Genomic DNA, 15981 nt, shown 5'->3' on the forward strand with positions numbered 1-15981 from the left:
TAGCATTCTCTGTTGAAAAGAAACAATGTCAACCAGAAATCACAGAATCAAACAAAACCTGTTTTTTCATCTGCCTAGGCACGTACAAGAATTAAGGAAGACATCCAGAGTACAACCTATTTTTACAACTAATTTTCAACAAGTGGCATTAGATCTTATCTCTCACCTCACCTATTCATCTGAAAGGCTTACTGCTGGCAGGGCGACAGCACTGGAGAACAAAACAAGGAGCAATCCAAGCTTACAGCCATTTAAGCCAATTTTTGTTTGAAGTGCAGAAGGCCCCAGCTCAAAATAAAGTCTACTGTGTGGCGTGATATACTAACCCTAGAGCAGCAGTTCTGTTCTGCTTGGTCCAGTACCTATCACAGTATTTCAAGTAAAGCCACCATTACTGGCTACATAAAGTTAAGCTACATACAGTTAGGCATGCCCAAATACTCCCCTGTCTTTCTTATGAAGCACTATCCCATTAGCATTGGCTTTACATAGATCTGGACATTGTCCCTAAATGGTACAGACAGCACTCGGTAGCTTAAGAGATTTCTGTGCAAGGGCAACGTATCAAACAAACATATGAAATGGAGAATTCCATTAGCATCTCTATTAAAAGAGTTTTGAAACCAAATCCTGGAGTTAACAAGAATCAAACACCAACCACAAAACATATCTAAAAACCTTTTCATTTTCCAGGAGGCTTTTGACATTTTTTTTTCATTTGCTATTTTCCTTAACAGTAAATGAAATAATAATAACAAATGGTTCTGATAATTAAATGCCTCCACATGTTTCTGGAGGCGTTCTTTTCTTTGCACTTAAATACAAGTAAAATAACTAACTGTACGGTATTTTGCATTACAATTTTTTTCTTCAAGACTGTTCCTTATGTACTCTTTCTCAGGAAAGGAAGCAATTAAGCCACCAACCGTAACAGATATTGACATCTATCACCAGAATCATGCCAAGGCATAAGCAGACATTCATGCAACACAAATCATTATTTCTAAGCTCTCCTGTTTAAAGTAAAAAAAGAGCTGTAAGTTGCAGTTTAAAAAACAAAAACAAAAAGAGCTATTCCTCATCTGACAATATTCCCTAATTGTAAACTACCAGAACCATAAAGAAATTTCAGTAGTTACTCATTTACTTGTAAAACTTAACCTACGTCTCCATGCAACAAATCACTTGTAAAGAAGATTGGGTAGGCTCTGCTTCTCTTCCAAAACATAAGCGAGAACATTCACCAAAAGGTCACGGCTGGTATACTGCCTCATGCCTCCAAGCACACAAACAGACGGGCCACCATTGGCAAAAAGAAGAAGCTACAAACAAAAGGAAACATTTTCACACTAATTTTAGGGAACCAAAAAAGTCTATTACTAGGCTATTTAACTTTCAGAGAGTCTGGAAACATGAAAAACATTGGCAATGTTCTAAAGGAAAAGAAAAGGTTTGAGGAATATCCGTCCCTCTCCTTCTTTCCCTTCTCAATAATTCAAAGTAAGCAGTCTCATAACAGAATGTGTTCTCCGTGTTCCATCTCACTGAACTCGCTCACTGAGTTAGCTACTCAAACTGTAATTCACTCCTTGCATAATGCTACATGAGCTGCACAAGACTGACAAATAAGCCAGCTATGACAACGTTGCATCTTTCTGGTTCATGCCAGACATTTTCTGCTAAAATAAATGAGAACACAGCAGAGTTTTGCAGAAATGAATATACATCTCCTTCAAATCAGCTCCCTGCAATTCCATCCTCCAGCACCTAATAGCAGGGTTCATATCCTCAGCATGAGGTTGTGTTAATGGCACTGCATTTCCCACATGGAAAGGGTAGCTGTTAGAACAAGTGCATTAGCAGATCCAAAACACGCAATTACTGGCTTGAATAAGATACCAAAATGTTAAAAGATCTTAATCAAGTTTTGCACCGATGTTTGAATGATCTTCAGGAAAGATATCCTTTTTTTTTTTTAATTATTATTACTATTATTATTTTTGTACAACATTCCAAATTGTCAGCATCTTATTCTGGCACTGGTGGTGTTATTAGTTACAGACACTTTTTTTTTCATTCACTCAAGTTTCTCCAGCCAAGAAATCACAGGCACGTAGCTTCATCAGCAGTGAGAACAGATGGGCATTTCCAACTGAGTCTCCTGTCCCCTCAGCCCAGCCCCCTCTTCCAAATCTATTTGACATGATTAAGTGATGGGATAGAAGCTTGGCTGCCAGCACACCTACCCGCGAGCTCAATTTGCAGAGTGCCCACTGCAGTTATTGCATGGTTTGCTTGGGCATGTCATGGGTGGCAAAGGTTGGTGACATGGGATTGTTGGGCAGCTTTCCTTAAAACATCCGCTGCTGATGCACTGGTATTTCTTCACTAGGTACATACTACCAAAGGGTGGAAGAGTAAATAAAAATAACAAAAGCAAAACCTAACACAAGCTAAGAGGACAAAAAATAAGCACGCAAGTATCCATTGCCCCTGGCTAGTTCCATTAAACACAGTTAAGTACATAATATCAGATCCTTCACACAAGCTGTGATTCCATCACAGTATGACATTACATGTAAGGCACTGGGCTAGGAGTTCATCTCCCGGCGCTGTTAGACACTTCTGCATGATCACTGACAGACCATTGAGGGCTTAATTCACACTTAATGAAATACAACAGTTCTTCCAGAAAATAAATCAAATGTATCTCTACTTGTTTGATGCAACTCTAGCCTTAGCATCTCTGCCTCTGTTCCCTGCCTCAGAGCAAGAAGATATCTCTTCCCTAGAGCATGCAATAAGATGCCATAAAAGTGCTTTAGATAAATACACATCCTTACAGCTTTGTACACATTCTCTTGCACCTCTGGTACTATACTGCTGTAATGAAATGAATAGCAAAGGTCAAGAAGGGATCATTTGCTCACAGATCAGAAGAGGGTATTTTTACAAAGGCCATCAATACAGACTCAGGAGATTTAAGGTAAAGAATTTCCTTATCATCTTCAATAAGGAAGCTATGGTGTTTCCCCATCTCTGTATTTCAATCCTCTTTTGCATGACACACTTAAGATTCCCCAAGCCTTTCTGAAGTTGCTATTTCAGCTTAAGGAACTCCTATTATATTAATCCATAGAGGGAGTAAAACAGACCATGAAATTTTCATTTTGGCTTATCCTTTGCAATTGACCTCCTCTTCTAATATTAGTTTTCTTCTTTGCATTGGAAGTATGAGCTTTCATATTGAAAGTATGGAATTTCATGATTTAATATTTTTCTTACTTTAAAAAATAAAAAATAAAAAAAATCAATCCTTGTCTGTATGAACTCAAACAACAGTACCAAGTTGTAGTTGCTGTACAAGAGTTAAAAGAACATTTTTGGGCTGCAAAGTCAAGTATTCAGTACCAGAATTCAGCTGCCTTTGTGTATCTGTTATCATCATCATCATCAATTAGAGACACCAGCCTCACTTCCTTTTCTCCCCAGGCATCCTGCCACATGCAGTGCAAAGGATGGACCACGCTCGTATTAAGGAGCAATGTTCTGTTTTTCTCCTTCTTCAACATATGGACCCATGTTGAATCTTTGCACTCTCACACCAGGATTCAAGCAGAGAACCTGTTATTTTCCTTCAGGATTCTTCCCAAGGCATGTAGTACAGGGGACTTCCTGTTAAAAACCCTTCTGTTCTGTGTATCAGTTTGCTGTGTGTAAGGCTAACTCAAACTCTCAGAAAAACCACACACACACACACACACACACACACACACACACACACACACACACACAAAAGCCACAGCAGCAACATTCAACATTTGCTGAACTTAAGTAACTTCATATGCAGAAATGAGTAAACAGCAATTGAGCAAGACCATACCTCAGGGTTTCATCTCAGGAGCCCAGAAACTGAGCCAAAACCTGAACAAGAGCCAGATGTAAGATGCTGCACCAATAAGCAGGCTGCTTTGTCCTGCCAGTGTGAGAGGCCTGGACAGATGGGGAGGTTTCAGGAAGAACAGAGGCACCTTAAAAACACCTTCACAGGTACCTTGCAATTACTTGTTCATGTGTTTATGTCCCCTCCTTTGGGCTGAAGACAAACCATAGTTCTACAGGTGCAAGAACAGCTGTGGACATGTACCTTGCCTGTACCAATATTTTAACAGCTCCCTCCTTTATGCTACACATCAATTTGCAATGAGGCAATGAAGTCTCCAGATCTCTCTACAGTTCAAGTTAGTCCAGATGCCCTAAGTTAGCATGCCTAGTATTTCTACCAGTGCCATACTGCAGAGATTAAATACAGCGAGAGCTCTCAGGTGGTTTTTGCAGCCTCCATACTGCAAAACTTGATAAAAATTCCTTTTGGAATTTCCCTATTATTTCTCCAACATCTCAAATTACAACATATTAGATTCAAAACCTCTAAGTATGCTAGCAGTACTTTAAAATCAAAATACTGCTTAATGATGTAGTTTTTGACTCTTCCATTATTCTTTTTTAATTCCACTCACTGCTAAGTGAATCTCTGTAAATCAGAGTGAACCAGCAATTCCCACCACCAGCTACAAGTGTTTACAACAGTCTTGCACTTCTTCTTTCTTTTCTTAAGCAAATTATATTATAAATTATATACTGTGAGAAGAATTAATTTTGGCACTGAGAACAAATTAGTTGCTGATCTATGCTTTATGTCAGAATTCATCTGTTTCTTTTGTTGCTTTTCTTTTTTCCCAACAGCAGCACAAGCAGATGTGTAACATCTTTTTTAATAAAAAACTTAGAATTCATGACATGTTAAACATAAGTGAGCACTCAGTTATGACTTTTAGAGACAGTGTAATATAGGATTGCAAGGGTCAAGGCCCCCAGACCTCACAACCTTTTAACTGCTCATAAATCCTTAAAAGAAACCAAACACCTAAGCAAATTAAATTTTCAACAAATTCAATACTTGTTCTAACTAACTCTAATGGAACTCTTTGTACATTATTTCTAATGTGCATATGAAGAGCATTTCTTCCAACTCCCAGACGAGTTCTTCATTAACAGGTGACCATCCATTCTCATATAATGCTGTATTTTAAATAAAACAGGCCATCTTTCCTGCAGCACTTTCTCTTAACCTTTAGTTTTCTCTCCTATTCCATCTGCCTCCTGGAGGTACTGCTCTCCTATTCCATCTACCACTCATCCTTGTGGCCTTTCCTCTGTACGTACTTGTGCTTAATTTCATCTTGACTATAAACAAATCAGATCTGCGTGCTTTATTCCAGACAAGGTTTCACTCCAACTCTGAAAAACATACTGATGAAAACCAGCTTAATGTTGCTTTTAACACAGCATTTATTGGAATGCACTTTCAGCTAAGAGGGAATTCGTCTTTCACACTTAAAGAGTTCTGCCATTAACCACTGAAGCTGGGAGTTTCTCCTCCTCATTTAAGCTGACAAGCAACCTACTCATGGCAGAAACTCTCAACTTCATACCATAAAGCTAAGGAATTTCATCCCTTTTCTACAGCTGTAACATTTAATACATTCCAGTTTCTTCCCCATTTCCAATCCTTCTCTATTTGACAGTGCCTCCACAGTGTCTCCCCTGCAAGTTGCATTAGCAAATGCCCTATTCTATATGCCAAGATAATTAATGAAAATATGATATGTAAACTGTTTACTGATCAACCTCCAAGCCTTCTGGGAAGGGGCATTTGTGCTTCAACAGTGATTGTGCCACCCCATCTCGCTGCTTCAAAGCTGACAGAGTTCTAGTGAGATTCACAAGCCCAGTGACCTAGATGATGAACAGATGACCTAAACATACAAACAAGCTCTCCTGTGGCTGGTCAATCCCTGAACAGACTGCAGTATTACATTTAGAATACCTTTAGTTGCAGCATCTCATGATATTTACTTGAAATTATTATTATTTTTTGATCCTCTGGTGCGAAATTTCAGCCCTGAAGCAGCCTTTCTATTGCTTCCTCAGAGCTATCTCCCTATCCCCTTCCTCAGAGCTATCTCCCATCACCAGCATCTGTACACACAGATTGACAGCTGCAACGAGGGGAGAACTGAGCATCATTTTGCAAAATACAACCCACCAGCTACTCAGTTTTTATTATTATTTTTGAGGGCCTTGCCACTATTTATTACCAACTTGCAACTCCCTATTCCATGTTCAGATATTAGCTACATCATACATAGCAGGAAGGCCATGGTCAGCTTTGTGATGGAGCAACCTGGCTTTCAGCCTTCTATTTACACATCTTTCCCCTCACCCCTCCATCTGTGACCAACACGGTCCTCAGCATCTGTCCTTGGCTGAAAGGACTGTGTCCAAACAACACCAATCAGATCGTGTGCACTCACAATCAAGTAGGCAGTTGGGTTATTATCTCCTCAATTTATGCCTTAACAAGGACTCATCATCAGGACATAACTCCTAAGAGGTAACACTGCATCAATTCTGAAACTCTAGGTAAGACACTTGTAATTCACGCAGCTACTTACAAGCCACAAACATGATTAATCACCATGAAAAATCATCAATGTGCAGCAAGCTCTAATCATACCACAGGGAATCTAAGATGAAATTTCAGATGCATAAATTACTTTTGCAGGACATTACAAGACAGGTCTTTATTCTCCCCTTGATCCCTTTAGGTGTCAAGGCCCTCCCAGTATTACAATACAGCACAGGTGACTGTTGATGGTGATGTGGCTGTGCATAACTCAGCTTCATTTAGCTCCTTCTATCCACACTGCTTGGTCATGCAGGTCAGGGCTGCAGGAACATGAATATGTTTACTGATCAAATGCTGTGCCTTAAATTACAGCCTTAAATCCACAAGCATGAATACAACTAAAAAGAATAGCCACACACCACAATAGAAATTAGAACTATGAATAAACCATTTCTAGAATGGTAGCAGATTCCATCGCTTAAGGTAAGAGGCCTTATAAGTTTCAGCATTTCATATGGCTGGGAAGAAGTCCTGTGGACAAGGACAGGAAAAACTGGGACAAAGGTGATATACTTGCACTAATTGCTCCCAAAGCAGTATGCTACTGTCATCCCAACGTGACTCAATAAAAAGCTTTACTAGCTATGGTACTAGAGAGGATGCATATTACATCTACACTGGGTTGGGGGGTGGGAAGGCAGGAATATATCCAGCTTGCTTTACCTCAGTTAAACCAATAGAAACCACATGCAAAAGTCATCGATTGTATCCTGAAAGCTGTCAAGGTCTAAAAGATGCGCTGACAGCACCCTCTTAGCAGCAGGGCATGGTCCCTGCCACCATGCAGGGAGGAGGTAAACATCTGGACAGCAGCTGAGGGCCACCTGGTATTAGCAAGGTGAGGGAGAGACCCACTTGTCAGGAACCGTTCGTTACCAAATTGAGAAGAGCATCAGCTACACAACATGAGTCAGAAACCTCCGTAGGCGAGTCAGGAGAAGAATTAAGGGTTGGTTGTTTTTTAATTGACATAGACACCCAGGCAAGGAATTACAGAGACTTTCTGTTCACCTCCTCCCTGCACTACATCTCCCACAGCGAGAACAACCCCAACGCACACAATCAATCGTGGTGAGGAGCAGCATGGGCCATCCACCCACACAACCTAGCTCATACTCCAGAAGAATGTTAACCCTTCCTACAACTAGCTCAAACTGCAATAAGGAACTCTCATGAGGCACCCGCTTCATACCATTAGTACAAAGCCATACTCCTGTCAAAAAACACTTTCTGAAGCTAAAAAATAAAAGAACACTCAGCTTATGTCAACAATTCCATCTAGACACAGAAAATCCAAATTTCAGCAATTCATCATCCCTTTTTCTTCACATATATTTATATACTTATTTTTACATAGAAAAATACATAGAAATAAAACTAGAAAACTTTCCTCACTAACAGCCTTTAAAAAGAAAAGCAAAACTGTTTGTTTGAAGATGCACATTAGAACCAGGAGGCTCAAATATGCCCTTGTCAGTTCCAGTAGCTTCCTACTACAGCCTATGAGGATAAAGAACCGGAACCAATTTCTCCTTCAATTTCACTTTTAGGATTTCCATAATCCCCATATACTCTGACCTGGTCTCCCTTCGCATGTCTCTCTCTTCACTTCTTGGGCTGCATCAGCGGTAGCAGCCTTATGTGCAGAAGCTGCTTCACATACATTTTAAAACCAAAATGGTCATAAGGTCCACAATACAATCTTAACATCGTCTTCCCAATACTATCCATACTGAACAAGTTTAAAACCTGAGAAAATGGAAACATTCGTAAAACAAAAAACTTGCAAAAGCCAAGGAAAAAGTGCTTAAAATATTTAATGGAAAACACAAAATTAATCTGTCACACATATACTAAATATTTGTCTTTTCTCTGGCTCCATACTAATGCATGTTTATCCTTCTCTTTCACACAACCATCTAAGCAAAGTTTCCTCTTTGGTGCCGTGCTCAGCACCATACATTGCTACAGCTTCACAGCTGAACCTGAAAAACCATGCTTAACTATTATAGCTCTAGAAATGTATTGAGCAGAGCACAAACAGACTCAGAAAAAGGCAACAGTCCTTCTGAATGTCCTTCACTGCCTGAACACCTGGGCACAAGAGCTGAGCCCCATCCTGAATAGGGCTCAGCTGGTGCACAAGTGCTGCCCTGGAAGACACAGCCTGGGCCTTCCTGAAGCTGGATCTACCAAAAGACCTGCTTCACTGAGTTTGTGTAACGAAACATCACCAACTACAGGTATTCAATGGAAATGAGACCAACAGAAAGCCTGAAAGCTTGGATGCCCTTTTCTTGCCCTTTGTCACCTCCAACACAGAATTCCCATCATTTCTCTAGAAATGTTCACAGAGCATTGGGTACATGTGCTTTAGGCTGACACTTTCCTTAATACATTCCCTGTTTCTCTCCCTCCCTCATAATCTGAGAAACTATGTCAGGTCAGATAGAGTGACAAATGCTACTTTTCTCCTTCAGAACGAGCACAGGCAGATCCTACAATGCTTCTTCCTCAATGTTCACACAATATGAAGCTCAAAGCAGAGGCCAAAGTCATTTTAAAACACCTTGAGAGAGGTTCAAGATCAACACGGAATAAAGAAGACCATAAACACTTTGTAAAGAAAGGATTACTTTCACTTCTCAGAAAGGGTGGTGAGGCACTGGAATGGACTGCCCAGGGAGGTGGTGGAGTCACCGAGCCTGGGGGTGTTCAAGGAATGTTTGGATGTTGTATTGAGGGACATGGTTTAGTGGAAGCTATTGGTGATAGGTGAACAGTTGGACTGGATGATCTTTTAGGCCTTTTCCAACCTTGATTCTGTAATTACATGGTGCTTTAAAACATCATCTGGATTAAAAGAGGGTTTGTTCACTCTGAACTGGTAATGAAAACCCAGAAGAAACAAACACCATTTCCTTGCAATCAACGCAACTGTACAAGAAAGGTTCCAGATAACACTACAGGATGAGTTCTGCCCCAAATGCTGCTGGGCTCAAGTTCTTACACACAAGCAAAAACAAGCAAATAAAAACAGAGGACAAGAATGAGTTGGACAGAGACACGAAGCAGCAACTGCCTTTTTCTAGATGAATGTGGAAAGCTTGACATAACGGTACTGAAATCTGATTAGTATGTCTCACTACTACTTTTATTAAATAATAATTTACAGTAACGAATCCAAAGATGGCAGAGATTAAAATAATTCAATATTACAGTAAATTCAAGAGGTGCTAAATACATCACCGAATTTGTTGCCTAAAAGAGACACATGCAGCTACCTGCCCTCTCTTGGATATTTCAGCATGGGAGCAGGGGAGTAGCCTTTTATTCTTAAAAAAAAAAAAAAGCAAAAAACAACAACCTCCCCCCTTCAGATTTATTATTTTTATTTATTTGGATAGTCTCGCATTCACATATACGCATGTAAAGGAAGCACAAAGGCAAAGTGTGTCCCAAGTAGGAGGCAACATCTGCTTATAAATTATTTATATTCTTTCAACCATTAGCTGCCTGAAAAGAAATACTGCATAGATCAAAGCGCTGCTACACACCAGAATTTTCCATCGCTGCAAACAAAATTTAATTGAAAGCAAAAGCACCTCTTCACATCTTAGATTTTAAGATAGAGCGAAGAATCAATGTAATGCACTGCTTTCACAGGTTTCACCAGCTACCAATACTACAAGATACATTCCTTTCCCATGCCCAGCTGAACTTCCATCTGCTGCTGGACTTTCCTCAAACCCAGCTACTTGCCACAAAGACAGTAAATTAACACTCGTCCACTGTGACAGCCTGCTCTCTGAGATGCCAACACACTCCTCCTCCTCTTAGGCAGGACACCAGGAGCTTCCCAAAGCAAGCACAGATGAAAGGCATCTCCTGAAGGGATGCCAAATCTCAAGGCCAAATAAAAAGTTGGTTCCGTGGTGAGCAGGGAAGCACCACATGTTTTGATACCAGGTACAGTTACATTATCTGCTGGAATTTGCAATTTAAAATCATAACAAAAAGGAGAAGAAAATAGTTCCTAAAATGAACAAACGTACAACTACAGAAATGAGTGGATGCTGACTTCAGTGAAGGGGAGAAAGGCGAAAAATCAGGATTTACAGGGCTTACTGTGTGGCCAAGCACAGAAGGATTTCTTCTACATTTACTCCTATGCCAGGTGGTCAGCAAAACAGGCATTTATGGGTTTGTTATAGGAAAAAGGGTCACTGCTCTTAAAATCAATATTACTCCTCATGCTGCAGTTTGGCAACTCAATAAGTAAACACAGAGAATTAATCTGAAATATAATGATATACGCAAAACCCACTCTCTCCTGATGCCGTTCAAGTATTTGTTAGTGTTCCCCATGAAATATTCTGGTAAATGTTCTGCCCCACTTTGGCTTGTGACTGTTTTTCATATCTGTGAATTCCAGGTTGTTTCTGTTCTGCTTTTAAGGCAAGATCAGGCAGCAGATTGTCCTGCGTGGTCTGGCACCATCAGACTGCGCTCTACATTTCTGCATTTCACTCTCCTGGTGAGAACCATCTGCTCCACAGGTTTAAGATGCTGACCACCTGGGCACAAGCAACTTCATTAAGGGGGAAAAAAAACCCACAAAGGACTTTTGCATTAGGTATCCATAACATACATTCTCTGCATTTTAAAAAAACATTTACATATGGAATGCTGTGTACATACTAGTAACATCCCAGTTACAGCAGTATCTATCTGTCTGTCTCCATCTATCATCAAGCTCTCGGTTTTATTATTTCGTTTCAATTCAGCGTACTTTTCAGCAGTGCAATAACCTTCAGCAGAATTTGATGGATTCTTTTACATCAGTAGCGCTGACTTTTCATCAAAGCAGATACCCAGAAAGCATACATGAAGGTTCTAAATCAATTTGAGATTTGGAAGGAATAGCCGATAGTGAAGCCTGAATGGGTAAATGCAATACTTAAATCAAAGAGGAGGAATAAGAAAAGAGAACTGCCTTTTTTTTAGTTCAAAAAGATACACAGCGTATACAAATGACACTGCGAGCAGGGAAGTGCCTCATTAATCCAGTCAGCTTGTATGAACAGGGAGTTTTTCAAAACCTTTCAACATCTGCCTGATTCTGTCCCTTGGAAATCCTTTTCCATTTCAGTGGGATGAAACAAAGATCTAGGCAGAGTACTTTCTAAAAGCCTTTGGCTACAGACAGCCTGCTGCATACATCACTATACACAAATCCCCAGGGAAGAGAGGCACAAGAAAATTAACTCGGCCTTCAAATCCTAGCATTTGCTTGAGAGTTGTTCCCTAGGAGCTCATATTCCATTCACTTTTACCTTTTTAACTCTTGGATTGCTTTGTTTACCAGAACAATGCTGTTATTATTTGCATTGCCTGTTGAAACTGCACTCCTCTGAACAACAACTGAGCCAAGTGCACACTTCCTCGGTGTCCTACTCCCATCACACCTTCATGAGGTGCTCTACACTTGTCACCCCCTGGCAAAATCTTCCTGACGAACATCACATTAATACACCTTTCCAATGAAGAGAGCGCATTCCAAGAGAGTACAGAAGGCCGTACAATGCAGCTTCAAGTTGGGGAAGGGTGTTTTTGTTGTTTTGTTTTGAAATAAAGATGTCTATGTTTTTGGCACAAGCCTTAGAGCAATGTATCTGGCCACTCTACACAGCACACACACTCTGCTGTCCTCAGAAGTGCTCATTTCTTTCAAACTCATTTCCATCACAGCTTCTCATCTAGATTGTTCCTTAGAACTTTCTCATGTCTGCTGTGAACAAAGAGAAGTCTGAATGAACAGACTTAATTAAAAAGACAGATGCATAGATTGCATAATGAACACAATCGAAAACAGTGCTGAAATACCATTTAGGGTTCCTCCGTTCTCAGATGGCTATATACAGAACTTTCTAAGGCAGCATTTGAAATCTGACTGTTCTTGATTCAAATGTTAAGAAAGGGTAAGTAACAGCAACCTGCAGAAGAAATATCCCTAGGTGCATTTACAACAAGAGATAAGCACATGGATTGTTGTCTTCCCAAGTCACCTGCATAAATACAATAATAAGTGTTTTGCTTTCTAGAGGTGGCTTTCCTCAAAGAATTCCTGGTCAGCTTATTGACCAATGCTTTAAGTTTCTCAGTGCTTAATAGGCACCTCCAGCAGCGCTCTTTCTCCCTTCCATAGGTGCTGTGCTGGCACTGTGGTGGCAAAGCTGTGGGCTCACAACTCAATTCAGCTACTGCAGAGTTAACTCAGCCTCTCAGAAATAACCGTTTTCCTCTTTTGGAGAAAATCCAGTGACTAAAATACCACTGCAGGATAGTCAGGAGATCTACAGACACCTCTGAATTACTCTGGGCACCAATAATATAAGCAGTCGCTTCCACAGTCAATACTGCTACAAAGCAAAAGAACCCCAAATCAACAAACAAGTAGCGGCCTGTGAGCAGCTTCTCCTAAGAACAGCCAAGAGCTGCCAATAGAAATCAATCTGCCAAAGCAGCCTGCAACGAGCTAACAAACAAAATAAGGAATGGAAAAGGAAGACTAGTCTCAAGAAAAAAGAAGAAAAAAAAAACTACCAACGTAGGAACCGAAACAGGATTAACTCATAGTTCTGTGGCATTTATTGGTACACACTGTCTGAGCTGTCTCGTGGAAGAAGATGAACAGAATTCAGCTTTCTTTCCTGACCACTGGAAACACTGCAACTGAATGGTTGCACAATGCCTTGGGACAGCAATTAGCCTACAGAATACACACTTCAACCACAGCTGCAGATACAGTATAACAAAATCAGGAGACACTTGAAAGGTACTTGAAAGAGGCATTATTTGGAATAATATCTCAGTAAGCAAATAAAAGCTCAGCTGAAAGCTCTGCAAATGTGAGCAGTGACACAGAGGAGAGAAAAGCTGTGCCCTGCTCTTAAGCTATTTCTGAGACCAGGACCAATAATATTAAAACCCCCTTCAGCAAACACACTGCCTAGTTATGAAATATTAACCACAGCAAGAAGCATCACTCAGGATTAGCAGCAGTCATCCATTAGAAAGAGAGCTGAGCTTCACACATCCTGCAGCAAACAGAGCTCACTACAATTCTTATTTCTAAAGCAGTCCTCAGGAAATTAGAAGTTGATTCTTTCCAAGTTGGAAGTACAAAACACTTACGCCCAATTGCCAAGGAAAAAAAGAAAGTCTTTTAATATCTGACTCCTGAAGTAAAAAGGCCATTCAATATTTCTTTAAATGAGATATTATACTAGGTACTCTGGGAATGTTGAACCCACTACTGCAGCACAACCTGGATGCAGCATCTAAAATGATGATGTTCCAGATCTAACTGAAGTATTCTGCTACCATTACCAAATGCAGACAAAACGTATTTCATGCTATGGGACATGAAGAGCAAAAAAGAAGCAAAAAAGACCTAAAACCAAAAGTCCTTTGAGGAACTGATGTATTTTATCTGTTCAAATACCATACAAGTCTTCAGATGAGAAATACAATAAACTCAAAGTCCTCTGCAAATGGAAGTTTTATTAATGACTGATTTTTATTTAAGTACAACCTCAACCAAGCATATAAACAGACCCCAAATCCCTTAAGGAACATGAACGCAAAGGCATTCCTTCTTATAGTTGGAGTTTGCCTCTTTTCCAACCTCCCAGAATTTCTTAAAATCTTTTAACAAACTTACTCGACATTAACTAAAACATTTCCACATTTCCTCAGACCATAAGGGGCGAGTTAAAGCAGCCCATTTCCAAATTGTACCAGGCAGAAACTTCTTGTTTCCTGCATACACGCATCCAAAGTGTGCCAAGGCTATGCTGACATTCATTCTAAATGAGACCACTGAAGCGATCAGGACTAAAGATAGAACTAGAGTGGGTTTTCTTTGTTTTCAAAAGGCAAGTCCTTCCAACTCTGTTCAACACTGGATTTACAAAAATAAATAAACAAATAAACAAACAAATAGCCTTTCAAATCTAGGGGGAAGGCCATAGGCACCTCAGGAACTTTTTTCAGCTATCAGAGATACATCATATGCCTTGAAGGAATCACAGTACACCTGCCTGAATCCAGTGACAAAGCGTCTGGGCCATTTGGGCTCCATCCTGCCTCTAAGGCATTCCCTACACTTCAAAGGGAAACCTAAAAGCACATCTGACCACCTGGGCTGATCAGTGGTTACTGACTTGATCCTCACTGTAGACTTCTGGGCTTTTCCTGTTGGTGAAAATTCTCACCCTTCTGCGAAAAGACCCTGAAGATTTGGATCTCACATATGAGCTACTACAACCAATGAATAACAAACATACTACTCCTCAACACCTGCAGTTTGGTTTTACCAATCTAAATAATTTTAGTGGAAGCTGTACACTACCTGTATGCCAGCCTTTAGTCACACCACTTCAGGGACTGCCAAAATAAAGAGACGGCATTTGGTTGGTTGTCCCAAGCAGGACAGGAACATGAGATCAATCACCTTAGATACAGCAGAAGGAAAACACACGAGGAGAAAACATCAAAATAACAAAACTTCAGGTCACCAGAGCCTACATGAAGAGCACAGCTAAAAGTTTCCTGGCGGAACTAAATACAGAGTTAACAACGTGCTGGCATTCCTAATCTTATACTAGATTAGCCGTCTTCATAGAAAACACAGTAAAGAAAAAAGAACCAAGAGCAAGTAGATCATTTATCACCAGAGACAAAAAAATCTTTAAAAACAGACTTAATGATTGAAAAGAAGAAGTAACAAATGAATGCTCAGGCATCAGAAATTACTTTTTCATTGCTATCCCTTGGAACACAACAAAATGAAACGTGTAAGAATAAAATTCAAGGCCCTGGGAAGACTGCAGCTGAACAGAGCACCAGCATCACTAAAATAGGCACCTAGTATCGAATCACCTAATGCTTCTTGCACAAGTTACAAACAACTGCAAACCAAGTGACAGTTTTGAGCACTGGCACAACTGATACTGCTTTTGAAGAAGAATGTCAGATTATTCACTAGAAAAAACTCAAATATCTTTACAATCTGTCAAATGTATAAGCTGTCTGATGCCTCACCAGGATAAAGTGTTGTGTGTGTGCTTACACACATAATTACATTAAATCAATCCAAAATAAGTCTTGTCTTATGTGCTTATACATGTATACTGATTTTATATATTCTTTAAGCCTAGATGTGAATAATTGACCTCCATTATACTGGTTCCACAGAGATCTATTTCTGTGAAACCAAACACAACCTTTTCATCTTTCGAGCAAATTTCATTAGCATAATTTAGGCATATTTATCAGATAGGAATCATTGTGAAGAAGCATCATGCTGTACTGAATTTCTTGATGACAAAAGCATCACAGCCTATTTGAAATAGGATGACTCAGATATCGAGTCCAGCATTATT

The sequence above is a fragment of the Coturnix japonica genome, chromosome 4 (genome assembly GCF_001577835.2).
Source record: "Coturnix japonica isolate 7356 chromosome 4, Coturnix japonica 2.1, whole genome shotgun sequence".
NCBI lineage: Eukaryota > Metazoa > Chordata > Aves > Galliformes > Phasianidae > Coturnix > Coturnix japonica.